At 43.6% G+C, this 19,149-nt stretch overlaps 1 protein-coding gene across 4 annotated transcripts in view; it reads right to left on the bottom strand.

The window, feature by feature from the left end:
• Positions 1 to 12,197, bottom strand: part of LOC111974595 (PDZ and LIM domain protein 2) — a 55,516-nt gene extending 43,319 nt beyond the window's left edge. For all 4 annotated transcript variants that reach the window (XM_024002445.2, XM_024002444.1, XM_024002443.2 and 1 more), the window contains exon 1: positions 11,833 to 12,197. The gene's annotated coding sequence lies outside the window, so the exon portion shown is untranslated. The remainder of the gene's footprint in view (positions 1 to 11,832) is intronic.
• Between the last annotated feature and the right edge of the window lie 6,952 nt (positions 12,198 to 19,149).

The raw sequence follows: 19,149 nt of genomic DNA on the forward strand, positions 1-19,149 counted from the left end.
TGTGTATGATTCACACTTTACAAATCTCTTGCTTCTGGCCATTTAGCTCTGTGAACTTCAATAGCTTTTGTGAGTGCTCTTGTCTGGCTGATGGCTATGCCCTATAATGTTTCCAAGCACACTCCTTTTCGTGAGGAGGAATGTGGTTGATAGGACACCTGTCCTGCTGCCTGCCCGGTCACACACCCACTGAATAGACAGAGGAATGCCATGGAAAGCCTCTCCCCATGTTAAATGATGTGGAATAACATTCTCACACTAACCACACACAGTGATTTGATCAAGTAAAACTGCCATCACTAAGGTGATGACAATAACAGATGCGATATTAAAAGAATGGGGTGTTGTTGAAGGAAGATGAGTGACTGAGACGTTCCTAGGTTGTGAGACTACTATTATCGCCTAAGAATGAGCTGCAGGTTCCTCACACTTAAAAGGAAAAAGTGACAGGTTAAATYTATACGCTAATATATCTCTCTAATAAATTAGCTCTGGAATTTCATTGATTTCAATGTAATCATTAATTGAACCTGTTATGAAAGGGACTTAATTATTAGATCAAATATGTTCTTTATATCTTGTCATCAAAACTGTGGCAATAGTGTCAAAACAACAGCAGCTATTGTTACGGTTGTTACTACTAGGTACATTAGCCATGGTTATGTCAGTGGTGTGGCTTCAGAAAGAACTGGCTCCACTTATCTCTCAACAGCATCATCTGAGGATCATGTTACTGGTGTTAGCACTACGCAGATTCAGACAGACTCCCCACTTCGCACAGCAATCAGGCCACCTTACCACATCCCCTACACGGGCCATTAAGCCTTCTGATCCACTGAGGGAGACACAGGAAAGTTTACCACTGCTTTATCATGTTCATCACATGCAAGTTTTCAAAATTGTTTTCCAATGATGTGTCTCCGCAGCCCATTCAAACTCTAAAGCCATCTCAGGCAATGGTCCCAATGGTCACACAAACACTGAGCAGAGCAGCCTARTAAGCATTTACCATCAGGCATTATCCACGGACGTTGATTTTTGGTCCGTCTATAATTGGCTTAGATTTGACCTGGGCTGGGGCGGCCTTCATGTCAACATCCACAAACCCAAAACATAGACATCTATAATTGGTTCAGATTTAGTCCGGTCTGGCCTTGATTTGGACTCAACACAGACATCTATGATTGGTTCAGATTTGATCAGGTCCGGACAAAATCTGAACCAGATTTGGTCCAGTCCGTGCTAGCCTTAATTTGGCCCCAAAAAGCCGCCTTGATTGGTTCAGATTTGGTCCGGTCTGACCTTGATTTGGCCCAAATATAGACATCTATAATTGGTAGGGTGTTTGCCTTTCACGCCATGACCCGGATTTGTCATCCGCTACATTGGTGTCAGAAATGGGATGGCAGCCATGACCGTGAAACATCATGACTGCCCACTAAGCATTTACTAACAGCGCATTCAATATTTTTTTGGAGGGGTGCAGTCCGGACACAAGACGTCTCTTCGACGTCCAGCAAAAACATCTTCCAACCTTTCATTGAGCGCTTGAAATGGACGTGATGTCAACATCTGGAAAATACACCTCTAAAAGACGTATTTTCAATGTTATTTTTCTTACTGGGAGACCTCTTACAGAGAACAGGAACTGTGCTATTAAAAGGAGGCAGACAGACAGACCGTCTATGAATTTATATTGAACTGAAACTAGATGTGAAAAGGACTCAACATGAGGCAGTCATCCAGTGACACGCATCCGTCTCAGCAAAGACAGACACTGAGAAAACCACAAAGCTATCAGAAACAAGAAAACAAGCAACAGTGAAGCTTTCCTCATACAAACTCCACCAGATTGTATCTGAGTGTAACTTCCTGCAGAACAGCATACCAGTTAATGTTTCTCCTTGTGATTCAGAGAAAAAGCCCTATGCAATAGAGCATATAACGAACTAAGTAAGGGCTCAGGAGAAAACGTCCTTATTCAAACCATACAAATAATATAGAGGCATGGTTAGCATTTTGAAAAACCAAGAGGAATGGCCAAACAAATAAAATGTTTCCACAAAGTCGCGAGCAGCTAAATTCGTTTCAGTCTGCGGATTGTTTGTAGTGCCACGGCCCTGCACACCCAGAACAGCAGAGTCATCAGGAAACAGACACAATTGAAAACGAGAGTGGGGGAGGGGGGGGGGGGGGGACAGCAGGCACATGGAAGGTTGCAGAGAACAAAAACAATGGAGGTACTGGTACAGTGCAGCACAATTGGCAGTCAGGGGGTGGGGGTGGCGGGTATGGGGTGGCGGGTATGGGGGCCGGGATCAGAATGGTGCTTGGGCTGTAAGCAACACGTGAGTCCTGGGAAACACATCCAGCTTTTTCCCGCCCATTCAAAATACCAAATCATATTCTGCACATTACAGGTTCAATCCAAGTTGTCTGAATGGCTTGGTTTGGGCACATTAGAGGTGAAACATTCCTGAGATGCTGGCTTGAACTTGAGCCACATGGTCGTTCCACCAAAAAAAAATTTTAAATCACCCTTATTTAACCAGGTACGCCAGTTGAGAACAAGTTCTCATTTACAACTGCGACCTGGCCAAAATAATGCAAAGCACTGCGACAAAAACAACAACACAGAGTTACACATAAACAAACATACAGTCAATAACACAATAGAAAAATCTATGTACAGTGTGTACAAATGTAGAAGAGTAGGGAGGTAAGGCAATAAATAGGCCATGGAGGCAAAATAATTACAGTTTAGCATTAACACTGGAGTGATAGAGATACTGGGGTGTAAAAGAGCAAGATGATAAGTAACAATATGGGGATGAGGTAGTTGGTGTGCTATTTACAGATTGGCTGTGTTACAGGTACAGTGATCGGTAAGCTGCTATGACAGCTGATGCTTAAAGTTACAGGGAGATATAAGACTCCAGCTTCAGTAATTTTTGTAATTCGTTCCAGTCATTGGCAGCAGAGAACTGGAAGGAAAGGTGGCCAAAGTGTTGGCTTTGGGGGTGACCAGTGAAATATACCTGCTGGAGTGCGTGCTTTGCTATGGTGACCAGTGAGCTGAGATATGGCGGGGCTTTACCTAGCATAGACTTATAGATGACCTGGATCCAGTTGGTTTGGCGACTAATGTGTAGTGAGGGCCAGCCAACGAGAGCATACAGGTCGCAGTGGTGGGTAGTATATGGGGCTTTGGTGGCAAAACGGATGGCACGGTGATAGGCTACATCCAGTTTGCTGAGTAGAGTGTTGGAGGCTATTTTGTAAATGATATCGCTGAAGTCAAGGATCGGTAGGATAGTCAGTTTTATGAGGGTATGTTTGGCAGCATGAGTGAAGGAMGCTTMGTTGCGAAATAGTAAACCCATTCTAGATTTAATTTTGGAAATGAGTGCCTTGTGTCCCTTTGATATTTCAAGTAGAAATTGTGCACAAATATTGCACTTTAAAAGCCTGTTATATTACATGAAGTTCCCTTTAATATAGATCACATTAAAAATTCAATACATGTTATTTTTAACATGAATAAAGACTTGCTAAAGTGCCAAAATTCAGCTTTTTGACATGTGCCTCTGCGCATCCTCATTTATCCAAGTTTTCACCATCATGGTAAAGCCCTCACCGGAAGCCCTACCTTCCACAGGTGATAAACCCGAGGCACGGATTAATTCCTTCAATTCAGTACCAGTCTTCACCGAGCTGGCGGTGCAGGGCTGAACAGGTGTTGTAACTTGGTTTGCTCATTCAGCCGAGCAGTAGTTATAATCATTACTGTACGTTCCCTTTCAGTCTATGAAATCACGCCCCATGCCGACCCCAGCGGACACCGAATGAAATGACACACCACCCAGAGTTCGAACCTGACAGGAAAACCTGCGGTACCCGGGTATTGCGCAATCTACGCACTGCCTAACGACCCTGTCCTGCCCCAGCCGTAAGCACACTGTGGGCTACACTGGGTCCAGTGACATCCAAGCTGATAAAACATCACAAAAGTGTGTGGTGATGCCCAAATCGCAGCAGCACAAATATATCCTACAGGCAACCCTTTAAACGAATTGCAAAAATCGCTGAAGTTGGAGACTTTTATTTCCCTCACCAACTTTAAACATCTGCTATCTGAGCAGCTAACCGATCGCTGCAGCTGTACATAGTCCATCTGTAAACAGCCCACCCAATTTACCTACCTCATCCCCWTACTGTTTTTATTTATTTACTTTTCTGCTCTTTTGCACACCAGTATCTCTACTTGCACATGATCATCTGATGATTTATCACTCCAGTGTTAATCTGCTAAATTGTAATTATTCGCTCCTATGGCCTATTTATTGCCTACCTCCTCATGCCTTTTGCACACAATGTATATAGACTCATTTTTTCCCTACTGTGTTATTGACTTGTTTATTGTTTACTCCATGTGTAACTCTGTGTTGTTGTCTGTTCACACTGCTATGCTTTATCTTGGCCAGTTCGCAGTCTACCTGGTGAAATAAATGTGAAAAAAAAAAATGAAAAAAAAAAAACAATGCCCAAGACGCTGCCAGAATCCTGCTGAAGTGGGCGTGTACACCATTAGGTCATTCCTGCCTTTTTCTGCCATATGCCAGTGGGAGAGACGCTGCTTAAAAAAGCGCTCTACCACAAGCAGAATTAGCAAAACAGTCAAGAAGTTGATCACACAAACAGACACCCCTGGTCTGCTCAATGTAAACGCGTAATGCTTGTACCGGACACAGTGAATGTAACCTCCGCTGCTCCTCTGAAGGAGGAGGAGACAAAAAGGGGAAAATCTCAAAAGCTAGAGACCTGTAGGACATAGTCATGACCTTAGGGGTGAAGACCGTATTAGGACACAATGTCACCTTAGAGTCGCCATGGGCGAACTTTATACAGGACGAGTGAACAGATAACGCGTAGAGATCTCTAATGCGTTTAGCTGAAGCCAAAGTCATAAGCAAAGCGGTCTTGTAGGAGAGGATCTTCAGATCCACCGACTCCATTAGTTCAAAGGGGGCCTCAAACAGCACATTCAAAACCAAAGCCAGATCCCAAATGGGCACAAAAGGTTTAGAAACTGGCCTGAGACGGCACACAACTTTTAAAAAACACACCTCCAGGGGATGAGCCCCTGAAGTGGCACCATCAATTCCCACTGAAATATCTGCCATATACACCTCCAGGGTGGAAAATGAATGACCCTGCTCGAAAACCCCCTGTAGGAACATTAAAATGTCCACCAGAGAGCTCTGAAAAGGAACAATTACTTTACTTTGGCACCAAAACTCAAATGCCCGCCACTTCAGTAGACCCATTACAATCAGATTGGACCTTTCAGGGGCCAAGCCCACAGATTCCAAATCTCCGGCTGCGGGTGCCAGACCTGCCCGTGCTCCTGGGTCAACAGTTCCCTGTGCAACGGGAGTTGCCACAGGTCCCCAACTATAAGATGAGAGACAGAGAGCCGCACGGATCAAGGACAAGCCCTTTCGAAGTACCCTCCCCAGCATGGACTGAATCAGTTCCACAGGGGGAAATGCGTAAAGAAGGGTCTGAGGCCACTGGTGCACGAGGGCATCCATTCCCAACGCAGCACTCAGGTCCCTTATCAAGAAAAACAGCCGGCATTGTGCATTTCTCGCGATGTGTAAAGATCTACGTCGGCCTTGCCAAACATTTCCCATATCTAGGAGACCACTTAGGGGTGCAACCTCCACTCCCGAGAGCAGGCCCCACCCTGGATAGCAGAGCTGCACCCATGTTGGGAACGCACTCCACTGAGATGGAGTCAAACAGAGACTTAACATGGGAAACCAGCATGGATGTGTGTAACACCACCTGCTCCCTCGACTCGGCCAGGTAGTCCATTATCCTGAGCCCCAGACACTTCATAGGTGCCAAAACCGCCTCCACAACTTTCTGTGAGAGGGATATATGGCCACATGAAAGTACATGTACATCAGGTTGATGGAGGGGAACCAATCACCCGGGCGCACTGATTGTAACAACCGGCTGTACATGAGCATTCTGAATATCTAGACCCTGATCTGCTTGTTTAGGGCACAAGGTCTAAAATGGGACGCAAAGTCCCTTTTGGGAACTTTTGGGAACCAGGAAATACTGGCTGTACCAACCATCCTGGGCCTCTGACTGCACAGACTCCAGGGCCGAGCCAAACAACCCCGTAGGAGAAATCGGCTACAACAGCCTGTCTCTCTCCGGCACCTGTAACAAAGTGAACCAAAGTCAGCCCCCATGCTTCTCCCGAGCTCTGAGACGATGCAACGGGACATGCAAGAGACGGAATCAGCCGTAACACGAATCTCATCTAGGAGCTCTGCGTGGGGCTCCACAGAATRGTGGCCAGGTCAGCTAACAGCTCAGTGTGGTAAACCTGCAGCATTGTGACTGTGTTCAGGGACCGGGCCGCCACCCCCTGGGCCCAGTACACCGAAGGAGACGCGATATCAGACAGCTCTATACCACCATGCTGGGAGGATAGCTCAATGGGATTGAACCACGAGCCCAGATCCAACCCCGTATCCTGCAATTCAGACTCCGCCAAGGTACAGGCACCCAGGAGAGGAAAGTCAAACTCAGTCCCACACTCCTCTTGAGAGAGCTTGTACACAGCGGGCGATAGTGGTCGCACAAGCTGGTTCGATCCAGGGCTGCCTGAGCATGCACCCAGCCAAAGACATACAAGACAACACTCATGAAGGTACAGGTACAACCCTAAATCTATAAACATGGGCACCCTCATAGATATTATCCTGACCAACTTGCCCTCCATATACACCTTTGCTGTTTTCATTTAGGATCTCAGCGATCACTGCCTCATTGCCTGCATCCGCTATGGGTCTGCGGTCAAACTACCACCCCTCATCACTGTCAAACGCTCCCTAAAACACTTCTGCGAGCAGGCCTTTCTAATCGACCTGGCCCGGGTATCCTGGAAGGATATTGACCTCATCCCGTCAGTCGAGGATGCCTGGTCGTTCTTTAAAAGTAATTTCCTTAAATAAGCATGCCCCTTTCAAAAAAAATAGAACTAAGAACAGATATAGCCCTTGGTTCACTCCAGACTTGACTGCCCTTGACCAGCACAAAAACATCCTGTGGCGGACTGCATTAGCATCAAATAGTCCCCGCGTTTTGCAACTTTTCAGGGAAGTCAGGAACCAATACACGCAGTCAGTCAGGAAAGCAAAGGCTAGCTTTTTCAAGCAGAAATTTGCATCCTGTAGCTCTAACTCCAAAAAGTTTTGGGACACTGTAAAGTCCATGGAGAATGAGAACACCTCCTCCCAGCTGCCCACTGCACTGAGGCTAGGTAACACTGTCACCACCGATAAATCTACGATAATCAAGAATTTCAATAAGCATTTCTCTACGGCTGGCCATGCTTTCCTCCTGGCTACCCCTACCCCGGCCAACAGCTCTGCACCCCCCGCAGCTACTTGCCCAAGCCACCCCAGCTTCTCCTTCACCCTAATCCAGATAGCAGATGTTCTGAAAGAGCTCCAAAACCTGGACCCGTACAAATCAGCTGGGCTAGACAATCTGGACCCTCTCTTTCTAAAATTATCCGCCACCATTGTTGCAACCCCTATTACCAGTGTGTTCAACCTCTTTCGTATCGTCTGAGATCCCTAAAGATTGGAAAGCTGCCGCGGTCATCCCCCTCTTCAAAGGGGGTGACACTCTAGACCCAAACTGTTATAGACCTATATCCATCCTGCCCTGCATTTCTAAAGTCTTTGAAAGCCAAGTTAATAAACAGATCACTGACAATTTCGAATCTGTACCTTTTCCGCTGTGCAATCCGGTTTTTGAGCTGGTCACGGGTACACCTCAGCCACGCTCAAGGTACTAAACGATATCATAACCGCCATCGATAAAAGACAGTACTGTGCAGCCGTCTTCATCGACCTGGCCTAGGCTTTCGACTCTGTCAATCACCGCATTCTTATCGGCAGACTCAACAGCCTTGGCTTCTCAAATGACTGCCTCGCCTGGTTCACCAACTACTTCTCAGACAGAGTTCAGTGTGTCAAATCGGAGGGCCTGTTATCCGGACCTCTGGCAGTCTCTATGGGGTACCAAAGGGTTCAATTCTCGGGCCGACTCTTTTCTCTGTATATATCAACGATGTCGCTCTTGCTGCGGGTGATTCCCTGATCCACCTCTATGCAGACGACACCATTCTGTATACATCTGGCCCTTCTTTGGACACTGTGTTAACTAACCTCCAAATGAGCTTCAATGCCATACAACACTCCTTCCGTGGCCTCCAAATGCTCTTAAACACTAGTAAAACCAAATGCATGCTTTTCAACCATTCGCTGCCCGCACCCGCCCAGCATCACTACTCTGGACGGTTCTGACTTAGAATATGTGGACAACTACAAATACCTAGGTGTCTGGCTAGACTGAAAACTCTCCTTCCAGACTCATATTAAACATCTACAATCCAAAATTAAATCTAGAATCGGCTTCCTATTTTACAACCATGCCTCCTTCACTCACACCACCAAACATACCCTCGTAAAACTGACTATCCTACCGATCCTCGACTTCAGCGATGTCATTTACAAAATAGCTTCCAATACTCTACTCAGCAAACTGGATGCAGTCTATCACATTGCCATCCGTTTTGTCACCAAAGCTCCTTAAACCACCCACCACTGCGACAAGTATGCTCTAGTCGGCTGGCCCTCGCTACATATTCGGCGCCAGACCCACTGGCTCCAGGTCATCTATAAGTCTATGCTAGGTAAAGCTCTACCTTATCTCAGCTCACTGGTCACGATAACAACACCCACTCGTAGCATGCGCTCCAGCAGGTATATCTCACTGGTCATCCCCAAAGCCAACACCTACTTTGGCCGCCTTTCCTTCCAGTTCCCAACTGCCAATGATTGGAACGAATTGCAAAAAACGCTGAAGCTGGAGACGTATATTTCCCTCACTAACTTTAAACATCAGKTATCTGAGCAGCTAACCGATCGCTGCAGCTGTACATAGCCCATCTGTAAATAGCCCACCCAATCTACCTACCTCATCCCCATATTGTTTTTATTTACTTTTCTGCTCTTTTGCACACCAGTTTTTCTACTTGCACATCACCATCTGGTCATCTATCACTCCAGTGCTAATTTGCTAAATTGTAATTACTTCGCTACTATGACCTATTTATTGCCTTACCTCCTCATGCCATTTGCACACACTGTATATAGAATTTTTTTTCTATTGTGTTATTGACTGTACGCTTGTTTATTCCATGTTTCACTCTGTGATGTTGTTTGTGTCGGTCTGTTTTGCTTTATCTTGGCCAGGTCGCATGTGTAAATGAGAACTTGTTCTCAACTAGCTAACCTAGTTAAATAAAGGTGAAATAAAAAAATGTAAATAAATAAAAATGAATATTATTCAAAGATATGGTGAAACCGCATGACTGTGGGCAAGGTTGTGAACTCGAACCCCGGCTTAACAGCCTTCATTCGTGCTCGTCATCTTACTTACAATCAGTTAGAGTGGCTAAACAGGCAAACGAATAACTAACACATTTGTAGGGAACTTCACAAAAATAGTAACCAAACTTTACCACACAACGTACAGAAGGATGAACATGCCCTCCTTAAGTGGGACATTTAAGTTGGAGTAAAGCCTGGCACATTTTGCATGCACCGGTTAGTCGGGCTAATTGAGGTAATATGTACATGTAGGTATAGTTAAAGTGACTAGGCATAGATGATAAACAGAGAGTAGCAGCAGCGTAAAAGTGGGGTTGGCCGGGGGGCGGGGCGCTAGACTTGGCGCTCCGGTACCGCTTGCCATGCGGTAGCAGAGTGAACAGTGTATGACTGGGGTTGCTGGGGTCTTTGACAATTTGTAGGGCCTTCCTCTGACACCGCCTGGTGTAGAGTGCCTTGCGGTCGTAGGCCAAGCAGTTGCCGTACCAGGCAGTGATGCAACCAGTCAGGATGCTCTCGATGTTGCAGCTGTAGAACCTTGGATCCTCAGCTGAGGATCTGAGGACTCATGCCAAAACTTTTCAGTCTCCTGAGGGGGAATAGGTTTTGTTGTGCCCTCTTCACAACTGTCTTGGTGTGTTTGGACCATTCTAGTTTGTTGGTGATGTGGACACCGAGGAACTTAAAGCTCTCAACCTGCTCCACTACAGCCCCGTCGATGAGAATGGCGGCGTGCTCGGTCCTCCTTTTCCTGTAGTCCACTATKATCTCCTATGTCTTGATTATGTTGAGGGATAGGTTGTTATTCTAGCACCACGCAGCTAGGTCTCTTCCAGGATCCAGTTGCAGAGGGAGGTGTTTTGTCCCAGGATACATAGCTTAGTGATGAGCTTTGAGGGCACTATGGTGTTGAACGCTGAGTTGTAGTCAATGAATAGCATTCTCACGTAGGTGTTCCTTTTGTCCAGGTGGAATAAAAGATAGACAGGCTAGAAATGTTTTTACAAATTATAATATTTTGTGAAGCTTGCGTTCAATTGCTCCTCCCTGTTGTACATAACAAGCTTCCATTCCCCGGGTCACAACGAGATTTATGGATCATTAAACATGAAGTCTTCAACCTTGTTACGATCAACGCTGTTACTTTATTTGTCACTTAAAGCTGCAATATGTAACTTTTATGTAAAATATATTTCACAGCGGTTTAAATGGAACCATGATTATCTACACAATAACTGCTTTTTTTGTCACATAAACTGAAATTCGGTGAACTATTCAAATTTCAGCAACCAGGAAATGGCGGAGTGATTTCTGCATATTGCATCTTTAATAGGCAATTACTATAGTATTTTTTTTTTACTTAACTTATTTTTTTATTAAGTTGAACAATTGCTGTTTATTAAAATTAGGTTAAATAAAAAGTATATTTTTTCACCAAATTACATTACTCAAAAGGCACCTAATTAGTGTAATGACCCCACAATGGCCCATATCTTTCAGGAGGCTTCACCAGTGAAAACCCCACTTTAAGGGGAGGAGTGAACAGTCACAAATTACAGCTAGCCAGTTAACAATTATGTTAATGTCACATAAACACAGACCTGTTTGTCTGGAATTTCACCTGGCCTGGCAATCCACAAATCATATTGACTATGTTCCATGTGAATGTTTTGAGCAGCCAAGCCTTTAGTTCACAGGGATGCCTGTAGAGGTAAAAGATGCTGACTGTGTGAAGCGTGGGATCTTAAGTTAAAGTTAATTTCCCTTCGTAATCATCAGTCAACATGGAAGTACATTATGCTACATTGAACACATACTGTACCAAGCATCCATCATGATCATACTGTACCAAGCATCCATCATGATCCTACTGTACCAAGCATCCATCATGATCATACTGCATCCACAGTTTCACCCACCTAAATGTGTTTCCATGCCATAATGAAATATAATGATGTTGGTGGCAACTATTCCTCCTGGCAAACCAACTGATGAGGGTCTAAGACAGAGGCAAGGCTGTTATGAGTTTGGGTATAAATCCAAGATACACAAAACAAAATTGTTCCTGTTCAGATGGCTAGGGGCAACTAAAAGTAGCAATCAAGCGAATAATTACATCAACCAGGGTGTACAGACAATTTGACAGCATCACCAAGAACCCTTGTATCCAATGTTCATAGGTATAGGCCTTTAAAAATTGCAGAAATTCAAGTACATTTTTTTAATTGTTTGAGTAAATAATGTGAATTACCACATAATTTAATGAAATGAATATTATTAGCGTGAACTGACAGGTAAATGGGAGACTCACAGAAGTAGCCTATAGCAATTACCTAAACCTTACCTAAATCAATGCAGTTGATCAGCAATCAGTAAAAGTCGAATTGTGTCCGTACACCTGCAGATCCAACAACGGTGCTCTCCTGAAGAATATCTCAAGTGAAAAACTCATAGGCGACAGCACCAAAATACCCGAAAAGAGCGCAGGACCAGAAACACTCCACCCTTTGCGCGCGAGTCGCTTCCAAAAATACAGCAGAATGAAGTTAATGTTTCCTTCTTTCTGCTCCCAAAACGCCCACAGGAATCTCATATGCCTCTAAGAGCGATTCGTGCTGCTATGTTATTAGATCAAATGCTCTGGCCACCTGAACTGCACTTCTATTGCTGCTACTGGATAAAGAACCAATATGAAATCACCTGTGGACACCCGCTCTGAGGAATGAGCTCACAGTGACACGTGCTGTTATCAAAATAATGGCATGGGCGTGTCGGGATACAGGGAGGGTGGGCGATAATTGAGATATTACAGAATGGCAGTAGGGCCTTGCAAGTGTGTCTTAGTGCGCCATCTGCAGACAAAAAATTGCATTAGAAAATGTAACTGATCAATGATAGGGACCACAACTACAGACAATGGGCCTACATGCCTACAGGATGGGCTGGTGTAATTGTCAGAGGTTTATGATTACATTCGAAGCCTGATTAAACAATGAAGGATTGTTGTAGGCTAGTACATGGGTGAGGCCTGGGTGAGGATGGTAAAGCAGGTATCTAGCTCTGTGAATAGATGGGAAGCAGCAGGCTTTGTGTCAAAGGGTACTGTGTCTCAGTACCAAGGGAGGTCATAAGAAGGCCAAGTCACAGGAGGCTAGATGATTTGCAATTGGTGTGGGATTTATTGAATAGCCTAAAGGTGCAGAGAGTAATCACAACTGCATTCATGTCATCAAGATCCAAGAAAAAAATAAGAAAATACACTTTGGCTTAGTGTCATTTCACACTTAAGCCGATTTATTTAGCTACTATTTAAGTCAGCCCAAACTTGACATGACGTGTCTGACTCCAATGMCTGAAACCAACTTGTTGAAAATTTGGTTTAATTATACTTTCCTGTGTATATATTGTCTCAAATCCATAACCACAAAAAGACCAACCACGCAGCCAACCGGTAGAGTAAGTTCAAATGTACAGTACCAGTCAAAWGTTTGGACACATCTACTCATTCTACATTGTAGAATAATAGTGAAGACATCAAAACTATGAAATAGCACTTATGGAATCATATAGTAAACAAAATGTGTTAAACAAATCAAAATATATTTTATATTTCAATTCTTCAAAGTAGCCACCCTTTGCCTTGATGACAGCTTTGCACACTCTTGGCATTCTCTCAACCACCTTCATGAGGTAGTCACCTGGAATGCATTTCAATTAACATGTGTGCCTTGTTGAAAGTTAATTTGTGAAATGTCTTTCCTTCTTAATGGATTTGAGCCAATCAGTTGTGTTGTGACAAGGTAGGGGTGTTAAACAGATGATAGCCCTATTTGGTAAAAGACCAAGTCCATATTATGGCAAGAACAGCAAAGAGAAACGACAGTCCATCGTTACTTTAAGACATGAAAGTTCCAGGCAACTACACCGCTCCAGGCACCCACACTGCTCACGCAAGCCAACGAGCATCTGCGTTACCAAGGGCTAAAATAGAATCACGCTGCAAGTCCTGCCTCTCCCATCTCCTCATTGGTTTATAGAAGCAGGAACCCATGTGCCATCTCCTCATTGGTTATACCCACGTGGGTGACTGAAAGGCGAAATAGGTCGGTGGCGGTAATGCACCTAATTTACAAAAGTTGCCGATCCAATATAAAGTCAAGAGAAGAAAAAGCCTGGAAGAAGGAGAGATGACTAGAAACGATTCGGTTGACCATTTTATGTGTGGATTAATTGGTGGGGTAGAGGAGATGGCATTACAGGTAAAATAACAACTCAATGTTTATATCCCAGGACAAATTATCTAGCAACAGCAAGCTAGCTACATATGACAAATTAGCTAGCAAGTGCAAGCTAGCTAGCTAAATTGCCATAAATATGCAATAATAATGCTTTTCGACCTGTCCCCAAATTAATATAATTGGTTCAGAGTTTGTTTTGATATTTTAACCTGCGTGATCGCGTTTGGTGTGGGGGGACAAAATACATTTATGCATGGTGGCGCAAGCGCGCACAGCCGGTTTGGGTTCTGTGTCAGTCAATCCCGAACATTTTTTTAAAATCCATCAAGCGCTATGATGTAACTGGCTCTCATGAGGACCGCCACAGGAAAGGAAGACCCAGAGTTACTTCTGCTGCAGAGGATAAGTTCATTAGAGTTACCAGCCTCAGAAATTGCAGCCCAAATAAATGCTTCACTGAGTTCTAGTAACAGATACATCTCAACATCAACTGTTCAGAAGAGACTGCGTGAATCAGACCTTCATGGTCAAATTGCTGCAAAGAAACCATTACTAAAGAACACCAAAAAGAGGAGACTTACTTGGCCCAAGAAACACGAGCAACGGACATTAGATCGGTGGAGATCTGTCCTTTGGTCTGATGAGTCCCATTGTTAGAATTTTGGTTCCAACAGCCGTATCTTTGAGAGACGCAGAGTAGGTGAACGGATGATATCTGCATGTGCATGGAGGAGCAGGTGTGGGTGTGCTTTGTCAGTGATTTATTTATAGTTCAAGGCACACTTAACCTGCATGGCTACCACAGCATTCATCTGGTTTGCGCTTAGTGGGACTATAATTTGTTTTTCAACAGAACAATGACCCAACACACCTCCAGGCTGTGTAATGGCTATTTGACCAAGAAGGAGAGTGATGGAGTGCTGCATCAGATGAGCAGGGGTCTCATTTATAAAACTGTGCGGAGGATTCACGTCAAAAGGTGGCGTACGGACAAAACACATAAAGTGCTTATGCACAAAAATATTCTGATTTATAACACAGTGCGCACGCACGTCCCACGCAGGTTTCCCTTTATAAATCACAATCAACATGAAATGTGGCGCACGTGAGCGAGCGTCTTGTCCCACCCTTTTAACGCCCATAGTTGCCTATAAAGTGAAAAAAGTGAAACGCCCATAAAAGTGAAACGCCCATAATTAATATTCATCCATACTGACTGCACGAAGACAGTGACAGCAAATCCCGACAGAAAGGCTAAAAAAAAGAAATTTCACCCAGTGTGAAATGGAAGTTCTTGTAGGGGAGGTTGAAGCAASACATTTSTTGGGGGGGGGGGGGGGGGGTGGACACAGTGTGGGCATTACAAATGCCAAAAAGGCATTAGTGGCAGCATGTGGCGGAAGCTGTGAATGCTGCTGGCTCAGAAGGTCGGACCCTCTCAGAAAAAAAAGAAGACGTGGTCCGACATAAAAGTGGAGGCCAAAAGGCACATAGCCTTACACAGACAAAGTGTTTGTGCCACGGGCGGGGGAAAGGGGATACCGGAGCTTGCCAGTGTTATAGGGGAATCCCTCCTGAGTGGAGTAGTGATGGAGTTGGAGGGGGACACGGACATGCAAGACACACGGGATGATCCAAGTATGTAATTAGTATTCCCTCGTCAGAAAAGAGTAAACCAAATGCATTCAAGTTGTTTAAACATGTACAAACAATTGACATTTTCTATTGTTTTTAGTCACTGCGTGTTCCAGCGGGGTCGGTGGTGCTGCAGCTGAGCAGGAGCTGAGTGTTCCACCCGGGCGGTGGTGCTGCAGCTGAGCAGGAGCTGAGTGCGCCCAGCCCCGGTGTCTCCACTGCACCTTGTGCGTCACAACCCTCCAGCGGCCGTGTCCTCARAGATGCAGTCCTGCAAARGCATTGACGCTATTAACGAGGTTGCCAAGGAGTTGAAGTGGGACAAGCACTGCTTGGTTTCTGCGGGTGCTTCTCGGTAAAGCTGGGCTCACTACAGCACAGAGATCCAAAAGAACAGCTCTTGGTAATTGGAACTAGCTCATAAGTCACTCCTCATCATTGGCCAGTAAATCTTGCTGGTCTCTGAAAATTCGCTCTCTCCGAATTCTTCCATTCAAATATTCCAACAGTGCCAAAGCAACCATTGTGCGTCATTACTCATTGTAATTGCATGCCTTTTTATACCCATCCATTTGATTGTCAAAGCTACCCAATTGCGTACACCTTCAAGTGTGGTAATTACCCGGGCCATTATCACATTGACAGTTRTGCGCAACGAACATGTGATAACAATATATGAAACTGTGCACTCGTATCTGCCCAACTGAGGCATCGAAAATGGCATCAGTTTAAACGTAATTTGTCTTACTGTTCACATTATTTATGAGAATAAATGTCATAACATGCAAGTGTCACGTTTCTGACCTTATTTCCTTTATTTTCCTTTGTTTTGTCTTTAGTTAGTATGGTCAGGGCGTGAGTTGGGGTGGGCAGTCTATGTTCTGTGTTTCTATGTTTAGGTTTGTCATTTGGCCTGATATGGTTCTCAATCAGAGGCAGGTGTTTTTCATTGTCTCTGATTGGGAARCATATTTAGGTAGCCTGTTTTCACTGTTGGTTTGTGGGTGTTTGTTTCCTGTGTAGTGTTTGTGCCACACGGGACTGTTTTCGGTTAGATTCTCTTTGTTATTTTGTATTGTGTCATGTTCAGTTGTTTCTATTAAAACATGGACACTTACCACGCTGCGTTTTGGTCCGATCCCTGCTACACCTCCTCTTCAGACGAAGAGGAGGAAATCTGCCGTTACAGCAAGTATTGTTTAATAATTACAGATCCATTTACATATGATTCCTGATTAAACTGTACAACATATTTGATACCATACACAATGGTATCAATTTCAAAGCGTTTCTCGAGTTTCATCTTCTGCCATCAGAGTCGCAGTTTCTCATTTCCCCAGGTTATGTGCATACATATGGGTCAACGTGTCCATGGAGGACCGCACATTCTCCCGTCAAGTTTGTATTTTATAAATCCCGAAGTTTGCTTAGAAAGTGGCATACGCCTTTTGTGCCTACACAACGTTTATAAATTACTCCACAATCACCCAACCTCAACCCAATTGAGATGGTTTGGGATGAGTTGGACTGCAGAGTAAAGGAAAAGCAGCCAACAAGTGCTCAGCATATGTGAGTACTCCTTCAAGACTGTTGGAAAAGCATTCCAGGTGAAGCTGGTTGAGAGAATACCAAGAGTGTGCAAAGCTGTCATCAAGGCAAAGGGTGGCTACTTTGAAGGATCTCAAATATAAAATATATTTTGATTAGTTTAACACTTTTATTAGTTACTACATGATTCCATATGTGTTATTTCATAGTGTTGATGTCTTCACTATTATTCTACATTGTAGAAAATAGTAAAAAATAAAGAAAGACCCTTGAATGAGTAGGTGTGTCCAAACTTTTGACTGGTACTGTATATATAATATATAATACAATATTTTAAATTCCATCAGTCTTTAAAATGACATTCAGCAGCAAAAGATGTTCAATAGATATTTTTTATTCATCAAAAAAAATATTCATTGGAATATAATATTGAAATGGAATTGAACTAATAACATTAACATTATAATATAACATTTAATAACAATAACTTAACTAATTAATTCAGTGCAACATTGATGTGGCAACTCTCTTATGCTCTGCTATTGCACAATTCTAATTTGTACATTAGGTCACAAATAAAGTTGTCCCCAGTAAAATTGGAGCACAACTCATGAGCCCACCTCCTGCACTGCTCACACCTAATCCAGTCCCCACCTGTGACTGAAAACGGGGAGAGATGCCAATTGAAAAGCTCTCTCTTCAAAACGTATCGAGATATCTAGCTATATGACATAAAATGCTGCGTAAAACAGCTAAAAGGCTATGAAGTCACATTAACTCTAAAGCTGTCAGTCACATTTACAACTGCAATTAAGTTACATTATCTTTTTAATGTATTTTACATCAGACGATCTGGTAGTTAAGGTTGCTAGCTAGCACTCCTAGCAACTTATGCTAGCATTTACTGCTAGTGAATTTGCTAGCTAGCAAGTTAGCATAAACTAGCGCTAACTGGGCTAGTCATTGTCTAAATGACAGGTAGAAACACATTCACAACCATAAAGAGGCAACTAGCCCCCAGCAGGCAGTAAGTGGGGGTGAGTTGCCCCCATTACACTCATCCAAAATATTACTATTTTACAAGTGGATTATTTATCTTAAAGCTTGCCTACTTGTATATAAAAAAAAATATTATAGATCTAATTTCACTGGAATGTATTTTCAAAATTTCAAAAAATTTGATCAATTAACCACATAATCGTTGTTGAAATATTTCCAAAAGTTGTGATGACACATAGGACATTTTTTGTTGAGCAAGAGCAGTGGCAGCCAGGGAAAGTGTTGGGGAAATAATTTGGTGACATCTTGTGGTCTTAATATGAATTACAGAGGGGGGGAGGCAGTTACCCCATGGTGCTAGTTACCCCCTAGTACACTAAACATTACACAATAAATTCATCAATGAGAGGTTTGGAAGGAATCAGTGACTAACTGCAAGAGTTGTATTGGTCACATACACATGTTTAGCAGATGTTATTGCGGGTGTAGCGAAATGCTTGTGTTTCTAGCTCCAACAGTGCAATAATATCTAACAATTCCACAACAATACACACAATACTCCAGAGTGGCGCAGCTGTCTAAGGCACTGCATCTCAGTGCAGGAGGCGTCACTACAGTCCCTGGTTCGGCTGTATCACATCTGGCTGTGATTTCCCACAGGGCGGCGCACAATTGGCCCAGTGTCGTCCAGGTTTGGCCGGGGTAGGCCGTCATTGTAAATAAGAATTTGTTCTTTTAACTGACTTGCCAAGTTAAATAAAGGTTAAAAAAGATATACATGTATATATATTTAAAAAATGAGACTTTTAAAAAATGCACACAATACACGCACATCTAAAGTATAGGAATGGAATTAAGAATGTATAAATATTTGGACGAGCAATGTCGGTGCGGCTTAGACTAAAATACAGTAGAATAGAAAACAGTATATACATATGAGATGAGTAATGCAATATATGTAAAAAATAATAATAATTAAAGTGTCTAGTGTTCCATTATTAAAGTGGCAGGTGATTTCAAGTCTATGTATATAGGCAGCAGCCTCTATTGTGCTAGTGATGGCTATTTAACAGTCTGATGGCCTTGAGATAAAAGCTGTTTTTCAGTCTCTCGGTCCCAGCTTTGATGCACCTGTACTGACCTCGCCTTCTGGATGATAGCGGGGTGAACAGGCAGTGGCTCGGGTGGTTGTTGTCCTGGAAGGAAGGTAGTTTGCACCTACAGTGATCCTTTGGGCAGAC

The sequence above is a fragment of the Salvelinus sp. IW2-2015 genome, linkage group LG15, assembly GCF_002910315.2.
Source record: "Salvelinus sp. IW2-2015 linkage group LG15, ASM291031v2, whole genome shotgun sequence".
NCBI classification, from domain to species: domain Eukaryota; kingdom Metazoa; phylum Chordata; class Actinopteri; order Salmoniformes; family Salmonidae; genus Salvelinus; species Salvelinus sp. IW2-2015.